Here is a 10,313-nt window from a genome sequence, read left to right on the forward strand (position 1 = left end):
GACAATTGCAGAAAATATCGAATTTTTACAATACACAGAGCATTGTAAAAATTATTTTCTGCAATAGGCTGACCATTGCAGAAAATATCGAATTTTTACAATACACAGAGTGTTGCAGAAAATATCGAATTTTTACAATACACAGAGGATTGTAAAAAATAATTTCAGCAATAGGCTGACAATTGCAGAAAATATCAAATTTTTACAATACACAGAGCATTGTAAAAATTATTTTCTGCAATATGCTGACAATTGCAGAAAATATCGAATTTTTACAATACCCTTGTAAGATTTTCTCATTTTATAATATTTTTCATAAACGGTCATTTTCTTGGTGTTTATTCAGCGGCTGATGTAGTGACCCTATTAAAAAAAAGCAAAATCGGTCAATTGGATGCAGAATGACCACGCACGGTGCATTCTGATGCGCTGAAAAAATACACACAGTACGCGGGAGAGACAAAGCCGCACATTTCGCGGTAACATATTTCGCCGCATATTTTTACATACGATTACAAATTTATTTGCGTTAAATCGTTTGTGTTAGCGCCCGAAGCTGCGAGAAGATGCGAGCACGTGGGCACGCACATATTGGGGCATGCATTTCGCATTGCTCACACTCGCTCCCGACGACGACGACGGCGGCGACGACGAGGACGACAAGGACGACGAGGACGACGACGACGACGACGACGTTTCGCACACCGACCGCACGACGCAAATGCACGGGGTTCAAAGGCAAACGCGGTCATTACGCTCAGCTGCGCGACAAATTAAACGGACAAAGGTCCGCGTACTTGACTTTGAATTCCGCCACCGACTACTACGAAAACGATCATCAATGGTGCACTTTAAACGCTCGCACACACACCCTGCCTTTTCCCTCTGTTTCTCTTTCTCTGTCTCTCTCTCTCGCTCTCCTTTCTTTTCGCAACCCGTTCCCTTGCGGCTGGCTTTGTCCGCCGCCGCATGAAAGCGCGTAGCGCTGATTATTTTCGATTAACGTTTTGATTTGGTCGTTCAACCGGTGTTGTTTGAAAACTACAATAAATTTTCCAAGTAACCTACAGAGGAAAAAATGGTTAGTATTTTTAGCTAAATGACGTAGTAAAATAATTATGATTGAGAGAGAGAGGTCCATTTTTATAATTCATTACTATAATGTTAGCAATAATTGTGACAAGAGTTCTATCTACTATGAAATAATTTTATTGTATTTAATTTTAAATATTAGTAATAGTAGAATATCAAGATATGGATAGCGAAAATAAAAGAAACATTTTTATGTAGTAAATGCGGGTAAACATTTGATTATGTACATATCCAATAATAACTAATAGCTATAATTTATATGATTAAAACAACTGTAAGTATATGTTATAAGTTGTATTGAAAAAAATTATGAATTGTACTTATTTAATATTACGATAATTGGAACCGTATTTTTTAAATGTATGTAGAATGTAATAACAAAGTTTGTAAAAAAAAGTACAAAATTCTAAAACATGTTAAGACAAAAATGTTAATAACTAGCACTTTAATGGAATAAAAAAATACATAATTTTAAAAAAGTAATAAATAGAATTTTTTAAAATTGACGACTATAAATGTTCAGTTGGAGTCGCCAAAAAGATTTGAAAAGAAACGCTTATATTAGGGCTTTCAAGATGTTCGGTATATTATAACGTTGTAATCAAACGGTACGGGTGCGCTGATCGATGGGCACGAGTCTGCGGATGGTAAAGCACCCCCTGCCGTCCCCGCCCCCGTCCTTCCGACGATCGGTCCAACAACCACCCGGTCCTCGCCGCATCTCCCATCTGCTTCGGTGCGTTATTGGCACCGGCTGATATGGCCGATGTGAATTCGCCATAGCCGTCCTGAGGGAGAGGCGAAAACGAAAAATGCAGGGCGAGCGAGGGAGACGCTCGGCGGAATCGAACAGTCGTTTCGTACGTTGTATTCATATGCACGCCACAAAATGCAAAAAAGATCTCACGGTATAAGGGATATAAATATCGTCCGAGGATATATTATACATATATGCATATATTTATATACATGTGTGTGTGTGTGTGTGTGTGTGTGTGTGTGTAACGACAGAAAATTTAACATAAAATAATGATATGTGGAAAAAAATAAAATCAGGCCAAGAACGGATTTTACTCAAATTTTGTTGATGATTGGAAGATATTTGGGCTAACGTGAGTTTTATCAAAGTTTTATCAAACCATAATACCATCCAAATAATTGAGGTAATTTAATTGTATTAAAATAATCATTGTCTTATTTTTTTATTTGACACAAAAAAAATTTAAGTAGACTTTTTTTTCAGCTTTTAATCGAAAATACACGATATTCCTATTACTAATCCATTTTCGATACGTCAAACTATATGTTAGGGACGGATACCGAGACTGTCGAGCGAATCGAATGATAACGCCGAATAAGCAGTGAGATCGGGCGCTTATGCAATTCTCCGAATTGAGTCGTTGAGATTTGCGACAGAAGATAGGGTCCAGCGAGCGCGCGCGAGCGAGAGAGAGAGAGAGAGAGAGAGAGAGAGAGAGAGAGAGAGAGACGAGTGAAGGGCTGTAAGCAGATGCTCGGGTACCTTACTTCGTCGTGCATTAGCATTTGATACACCTGGTAATGCCGAGCGAATAATCAGCCAATCTGGCCGCAAGGTTTACACTTCGCTGCCTGCTGTCTAATCGATAAGGCGATTCTCTCGAAAGCATCCCGCGAACGCGAATCAGCCGTGTGCGAGAACCGAGTTCGACGAATCGTTCCCCGGGGACGCGCTCCAAAACCTAAATCCCCGAATAGTTCGGCACGGAATAGAACACGAGTCTCGCGGATTTGGATTGTTCTCCAAACTTGTCTTCTTCGGATTAACACTTGGCTAATTCGTTTCCAGTGACAACGTTAGACGTTTAACGAAGTGCAGGGATTACTTTCCCCGACAGTTTCGTCGTCTTCAGATATCCGACTTTGAGGACCTTGGAAAGATCTTGGATTCAGCCCTGCGACGTACGCGACACGGCGCGGAAGTAGATACGGTCGGCGTTTGATCGGTCGCCAGGCCGGCCGCCCGATATAAAATTTCCATTTAGGTCGACGGCTCAATGGTGTGTTGATTATCGATCGTACGCGACATATGGCGGCTCCACCGTATCAAATGTATTATAATATATAACAATTAATAAATAACAGTAATGAAAAGCTAAGGGTGTCAAAATGAATCTGACTCGAACTTATTTTTGCAATAAAACATTTTTTTTCATATCACATTATTAGTTTTATTTACCAATCTTACATTAATGTCATTGATTGCGATAAAACTTGATACGATTTAATAAACTTGATATTATGAAAATATCTATTTATCTTTTGAAAGAGATCTCTAATGATATTATATCTGTAAACACAACGCAGTGCTTTTTCACTAGTATATTTCGATACACACATTAACGTCATGCAGTAATGTTTAATTAGAGCTTTTTATTGTTAATAATTTATTATTAATAATTTACATTATTAATACTTGATTTCTTGAGGTGGTAACGCGAAGAGAGGCGAATAAACTTTCCATAAACCCAACACTTAACTTTATACGTCGTTACTCTATCGTCGCGCTATAACCTCCCGCCTTACTGGCTTATCTGTCGCCCGTACAATCACCCCTGGTCGCGCCCTAGCCTCGATCGCGATTCGCGCGATATAGTTCTAGGTCGGATATAGCTCGCGAGTGCCGCCGGCTTCGCGGCATTAAAATTTCAGGCGTACAACGGTGTGCGCGCCGGTATTCGCGCGTACATACACACACGTACGTACACGCCAGATGTATAAATAGTCGGGCGGTTCTATAAGAGGGAATGCGCGTCGAGGGGGTAGTAGGGGGTAACGCCTCCGGCATTTTCAATGGACTCGTTAGAGGACTCCGGTCGCTTCGATCTCTCGTTACGCTCTCGTTGATAAGGGCGCTTCGGCGCTTGGTTCCGCGCGCGCGAGAGACACCTCGCTTCGTCGCATCGTCGGGAGTTCCATGGGGAACAAATAGGGGCACGCGGCGGCGCGGCACTGTACCGTCTGCACCGTGTCCCCTTCTCCTCCCTCCTCCCCCGCAGTGCGATGCAATTGGTCAATCGCTCGTGCAGAATGGCCGCTATATCTGCTCACACTCCGCCATTTCTATCTATCTGATCTATCAGGGCGCCGTTTCGCGGGATTCGACATCGCGATGTTTTCTCTTCCTCCTCCCTTCCACCCCCTCAAATTGTCGCACATCTCTCGTCTTATCTCGATAGCTGGGAGACAATAGAGAGGCACAATTTGTTTTATCCTTTTTTTTACCTTTTGTATCTTCCCAATTTTCTTAAAAGTTTATTTATTTAGATAATTTTTAAAAAGAGGAAATATACATTTGTACGTTATTCCTTTAATATTTCAAAGAGTGACACGAGTCAGTTACAAATGCAGGCATCGCGATATCGCGCAGCTGTTATGTAATAGACGATGTCAGGGGCGATAATGATCACGCTGGATATCGAACAATATGTGCGGCGAGTTGTACGATGGTGAAGCAAATCAATGGCAAAAATGACAAGCTATTTGTTCGATTTGTTCGTCGGGTGTAGAACCCAATTGCTCCTCTTCTCTTCTCTTCTCTCTCTCTCTCTCTCTCTCTTTCTCTCTGCTAAACTCTCTAATCGCGCAGTCTTCTGTTTTATTCTGTTCCTTATTTTCAATCTCTTCCTTTTTTTTTATCCCTCTGTCCATGTCACCATAGGTCCTTTCGTCTTCTTCCCTTGACATTTACGCAATCCCCTGCTGTCACACAGTTGACACACGTCAAACTTGATTTCTCAAATTGTAAGATTCACCCGGTTAGATTTTCCATTAGTAAATTCAATTCGTTGTATTTCTATCCCACCCTTCTCTCTCTTTCTCTTCTTCATTTTTTTCTTATCTCTACTAATTTTGCAAACATCGCGCAACAAACAATTCTGTATATGTGTTCAATGGATCGCCGTTAAATTCCCGTTAACGAGCGATGTGCCCGACAATTTAATTTCGCCCCGCTGCGGCTGTTCGACCCCATTAAATACTATTAATCTTTTGCGATTCGGAATAAAATCGATCGACACAATTATCTATATAAATGTGTGAAAACGCATTAACAAGATAAGGTCCGAAATTTTAAGATCCCTCCGTAAGGTAAATCTCGATAATAAGACATATATAATCATGGTGTTTAGAAACGAAAAGAAACCGGAAAAACTTGAAATATCAGGGAATCTCTTATATCTTCGAAAACCATGAATTTTCATGGTATGAGAAAAATTTTTAGAATTTTACTTTGAAATTTTAATTTTAGATATCTCTAGGCATTGTTTTAAAGATTACTATTAAATTTTAATATTACAAAAAGATATGTTATTTAAGATTAATAATTTTCGTGTGAGCGTTCAGATATAGGGACACGTTTAGTTTGGATTGAAACATTTACCTTACGATTTTTTGATCGCTCGAATTTACATATCGATCGCGTGCCGACTTTTGATTTCCCTAGAGTATCTATCTGACTTTTGGAAAATTTCTCTCTCTGACGTTTCCGTCATTTTTCTCGTTCATCTTTGTACGGATATACATTTTTTTCTCAAAATATATTATGTATTATACATATAAATATCTATTCTTATTTGGAACAGTAAAAATTTATTTATTTTTATCCTAGAATGCTCATATTATATACAGTTTTCTTATATTAACATTACTCTGAATAAAAATTCATAATTAAAAACTTTTTTCTAGATTTTTTCTACTCCATAGGTTGCAAGAAATAACTAAATAACATCATCTGAATGTTAATAAAATCTTATCAAACGTTACTATAAGTTATCAAAAAATTACTAACAGAAACTTAAATTGGATGAAAAGTTACCTACAGCACCCCATGGAAGTTGATTAAATTGATTTTCGCGGCTTTTCTTTTCTTGTGAGCTGTTTTGATCATTTGTAAGTTTTCTTTTTTTTCATATTTCCTTTTAACCTTCGTATAAAGAAACCTCAAGTGTCTGATAAACAGCGGACTAAAGAATAGAGGAAGAACGCGTGTGGCTATCGTGTTCCGCGCTATCTCGTTCGCAAGTCATTGACGTGGCTTTTAACTGGTCTCGAAGATTTCCTCGGGCCGTGTTACGCGCGGAAGCACGTAACGGTTCGAATATCGGATCCATATACATGTATATGTATATACATATGCGAATGAGCTGTGGTCGAGCGAGACGGTAGCATATGTAAGTGGAATGCGCGCGTCCGAGGATACATTTTTATTATCGCCGCTGTCCGCATGGGTCCTGCGGGCATTTAAACGTAAAACACTTTAACTTCGACCGTAAGAAGCTGTGTCGCTCGTGATAGACGATAAGGTGATATACGAAAGAGGAAGCTATACATTGTCCGTTGCACTTCCGCCGTCGATTTGACAGGGATTAAATGACTTGGGGGAATGCACTCGCGCCTTAAGCATTTTGAAGCGCAACCGCCTTCTTCTTCTCCTCCTCCTCCTCCTCCTCCTTCTCCTGCTCCTCCTCGGGAGAACGATGAATTTATTTGATCGCCGGTAATTCCGCACCGCGTGCAAATAAACGGAGAGGTCGGATATCTTGTTAGGGCCGAGTGGTGGAACGAGCGGGGGATCGAGAAGATCTTCTTTGTGCCCGGCCATTCTCTCTTTCTCTCTCTCTCTCTCGGATGCATAACTAAAATCGTCAAGAGTTTATCGGCCGTCTTGTTAACGGACGGCCCCGTCGCGGATCGCAGGGGAACCAGCGGCGTTCTTGGCTCCAAATGCAGCCACTTAAAGTACCTCCCTACCTTCCTCCTCTTTCTCCTCCTCCTCCTCCCCAGTACCCTTTGACGTCGAGTGCCTTTATAACGTCCCTCGCATATTATTAGTCGCATTTGCATTCGACTTTGTCTCGTATCTCATTTTCCCTCTCTTTCTCTCTTTCTCTTTCCATCCATCTCCCGCTCTGCAATGCATCGGAGAATCGTTTCCCGATGAGAGGAGAATCCTTTTACGCGTCCTCCTCTCTTTCCTCCTTCTCCTCCTCCCTCCCAAGATAATATTGATTGCGAAAACGTGTCGCGCCGCTTTCGCGAATGTTGGAATTTGCAGCACGCCGCAGGACACGGAGGTGGCGCCGGGATGCCCGGCCTGCAGTTGCACAAGATCATGTAATAACGGGTAACGTTGCGCGCGCGTTCTCATACCAGCGACGTGTGCGATTCGAGCGAGAGGATCAGTATTGAGCCGACGGTATCGAGATACGATACGCGCGTGTGGTTACGTAATAAGCGGCTCACCAGGTCGCATTCGAAGGGGGCTAATTTATGTTCTTAATAATTATTTATTTAACGTTGTATGTCGTCTTTTTCAAACACGCCTGCTCTAATTCAAATCCGGAATCATGAGAGTCTACGTTATTTCTTCCATAAATGTGTTGTCTACGCAGAGAGAAAATTTTATAGTAAAAATTATTATGTACAATAGTAGTTACGGATCATAAAAAGAAATTCCAGAGAATATTATAAGTAGTGTAAATGCTAAAGTAATTTAATAAACAACATAGTAAAAATTTTCATAATCGTTTCCTTCGTTCGCACTTACTATTCGCCATGATAATTTTCACCACTTACTATTCGCCATGGGTAAAATTGTTACGACCGATTAAGTCGTCAGATTGAAAAATTGTGTTGTAAAATTTATATAAGTTATGATTATCACTTGGTATTTACTCTATTTAAAATACTCATAAACTGTGTTCGATATATTTTATATTTTATTGTGTTAAAATATAAAATATGCGTAGCCGACAATAATAAATCACAGAAAATCATATAAAATTCTTTGAAATGTTGTCCCACACCTATCACGACTTTCAGGATAAATTTTATGAGAAAATTTTCTTTGCGTACGTGAGAAGAAGCTAAACGATATAAATTTGTGGGTCTACATATCTCTCTCTTTTCCCCTATTTTATGTCATTTCGAATCTATAAATGCACCGTAAAACTTATTCTCTGACATTAACAGTTGCATTAACAGATATTCGGAAAGTATTTCCATCGCTACATCGCACATCCCTCGTATTCTCTTTCCCCTTTTCTATCCATGAATTTTATACTCGACTTTCATTTTTTACAAAGTTATAATTCCGAACGCAAGCTTTCTATTCATCCCTCAGGCTACGCGAGGATTAACGAAGGCGCATATAAAATCGATTCCGCACAGGAACGTAACTCTCCTCTCTTGTGCATTGCGATTCGATGATGACGGTCGGTGACAGGATACTTATTACTATCATCGGCGTTATTTCTCATGTATGAGCTCCATATTTGTCCGCGATTCTCGATGGCTCGAGAAAGAGCGAGCGAGAGGGAAGGGGGAGAAAGATTTACGAACAAGATGTAATAAAAATCACGGTTGTGCTGTACATTTCGAAATTACGTCTACATGGTTTATGCGTTGCATTATGTTCACACGAATGTTTTTCATGTAGACAATAGGAAAATGTAAATTTTTATAAATTGAATAACACAATATACAGAAGAAACCAATTGAACGATACATTGTAAATATAGATATATATCACTTCAGTGTCATAATTAAAATCAAAATATATGAAATTAAAAATTAAAAAGCGGAATATCTGAATCTTTCTCACGTAAAATAGTTTAGTTTACATTATATACACCTAATATAGCTTATTAACATCTTTTATGCGTACACTGAGAAAAAAATATTGTTAATTTGACAAAATTTTCCAACTAAATTAAAATTTTGTCAGTTCAAGAATTTTATGCATTTAACTTAAATGCACAAATTTCAATTTAAATATTTAATAGTTAATTGAAATATATAAATACTTAAATAAACAAAATTTAATTTAGTTAAAAAATTTAATCAAATCAACAATTTTTTTCAGTGTAAACGCTCAACCCCGATAAAAATTGTAATAAAGATTTCGTTATCTTGGTACAAGCAGGCATTACATGACGGAAATTATCATTCGTCGAGATGTATTGTACACAATTACAATTTTTATTAAAGCGATTATGAAATATCGATTGCACATGTGCAGTTCTTATTGCCAATTTTCACAGAAATAATTATCACAATATCTCGTTGTACTACAGTTTTATGGCAGTGTGCTGTGAAATGCAATATATTTTTTCATGCAACTCATATTGTAATATTCTCTCCGGGTATATTGTCCCAGATACTTTTACCGCCACGTGACACGCTTCGATATGCGGGTAGGTCATTAAAGCGCCCGACATTGCGCTCTCGACAGGCGTACGGGCATCAGTGTTTTCGCGGAACCGTTATCGGTATTTTGGTATTATCGTTCTTTAAGCAGACGCAGTTCGCGAGTAATCGAAGATGCGGACGAATGCTCATCGGTCTGGGAATTCCGCGTGGAATTCCCCGACGAGAGACGTTCACGAAAATCGCGCGCGTTTCCCCGCAAACTTTTGTGTCTAAAATTACACCGTGCTGCGGACGAGAGCCGGCGGCAGCAGCAGCAGCAGCAGCAGCCGCATAAATTTTATTCGGACGGTAAAATAACTACGGTGTTCCCGGCAAGTCCCTCGAGAGACTCCGTCATTCTCTCCGTCGTGCGTATCGCCGATAAAAGTCTCGTTTCCTTCGCCCGTTAAACGTTTAAATGTTTTAACGTACACTTGTCAGCGACTTGATACCGACATTTTTTTTTCAACATAAATGGAAAATTGATACGATATTGGGTATTATTTATTATACTGTTGCAATTATTAACGTATCTATTATAACAACTATCTATATCAATTTCTTCAATATCTTCGCTTGAAATGATGTTCGGCGCGGCGAAAAAATTGTATTCTCGAAATAAAAGGATTATATATTTTGTAAACCCTATTAACACATTCTCTAAATTGCAATCAGTGAAATCAGTGAAAATACACTGAGTTTCAGCTTATCAATGTAAAATGTGTGCACTGCCTTTCAGTGATTTAGTGATTTCAGTTGATAATACATTAATTCCGATGGTTGAAATCACTAAAAAACAATCAATACTCAATTCGCAGTTATAAATGCAGCATTGCAAATTGAATCAATAATACACTGCTTTCCATTTAGAGAGCATATTGTTAATGGATGACTTTTCTGAAATATTCTTTGAAACTAAGAATGTTTCTTCTAACAGATTTTAGGACAATCACGTCCTATGAAAACTATGTTATTTTTATTTAGAGAGTTTG

At 39.0% G+C, this 10,313-nt stretch overlaps 1 long non-coding RNA gene across 1 annotated transcript; it reads left to right on the forward strand.

Annotated features, from left to right (window-relative positions):
* The first annotated feature begins 239 nt into the window (after window positions 1–239).
* Window positions 240–1,289, forward strand: LOC118647012. Its single transcript, XR_004964342.1, has 2 exons — window positions 240–479; window positions 548–1,289. It is a non-coding gene; the product is annotated as an uncharacterized LOC118647012 (long non-coding RNA).
* The last annotated feature ends 9,024 nt before the right edge of the window (window positions 1,290–10,313 follow it).

This window comes from Monomorium pharaonis, chromosome 8 (genome assembly GCF_013373865.1).
Source record: "Monomorium pharaonis isolate MP-MQ-018 chromosome 8, ASM1337386v2, whole genome shotgun sequence".
Taxonomy (NCBI): Eukaryota; Metazoa; Arthropoda; class Insecta; order Hymenoptera; family Formicidae; genus Monomorium; species Monomorium pharaonis.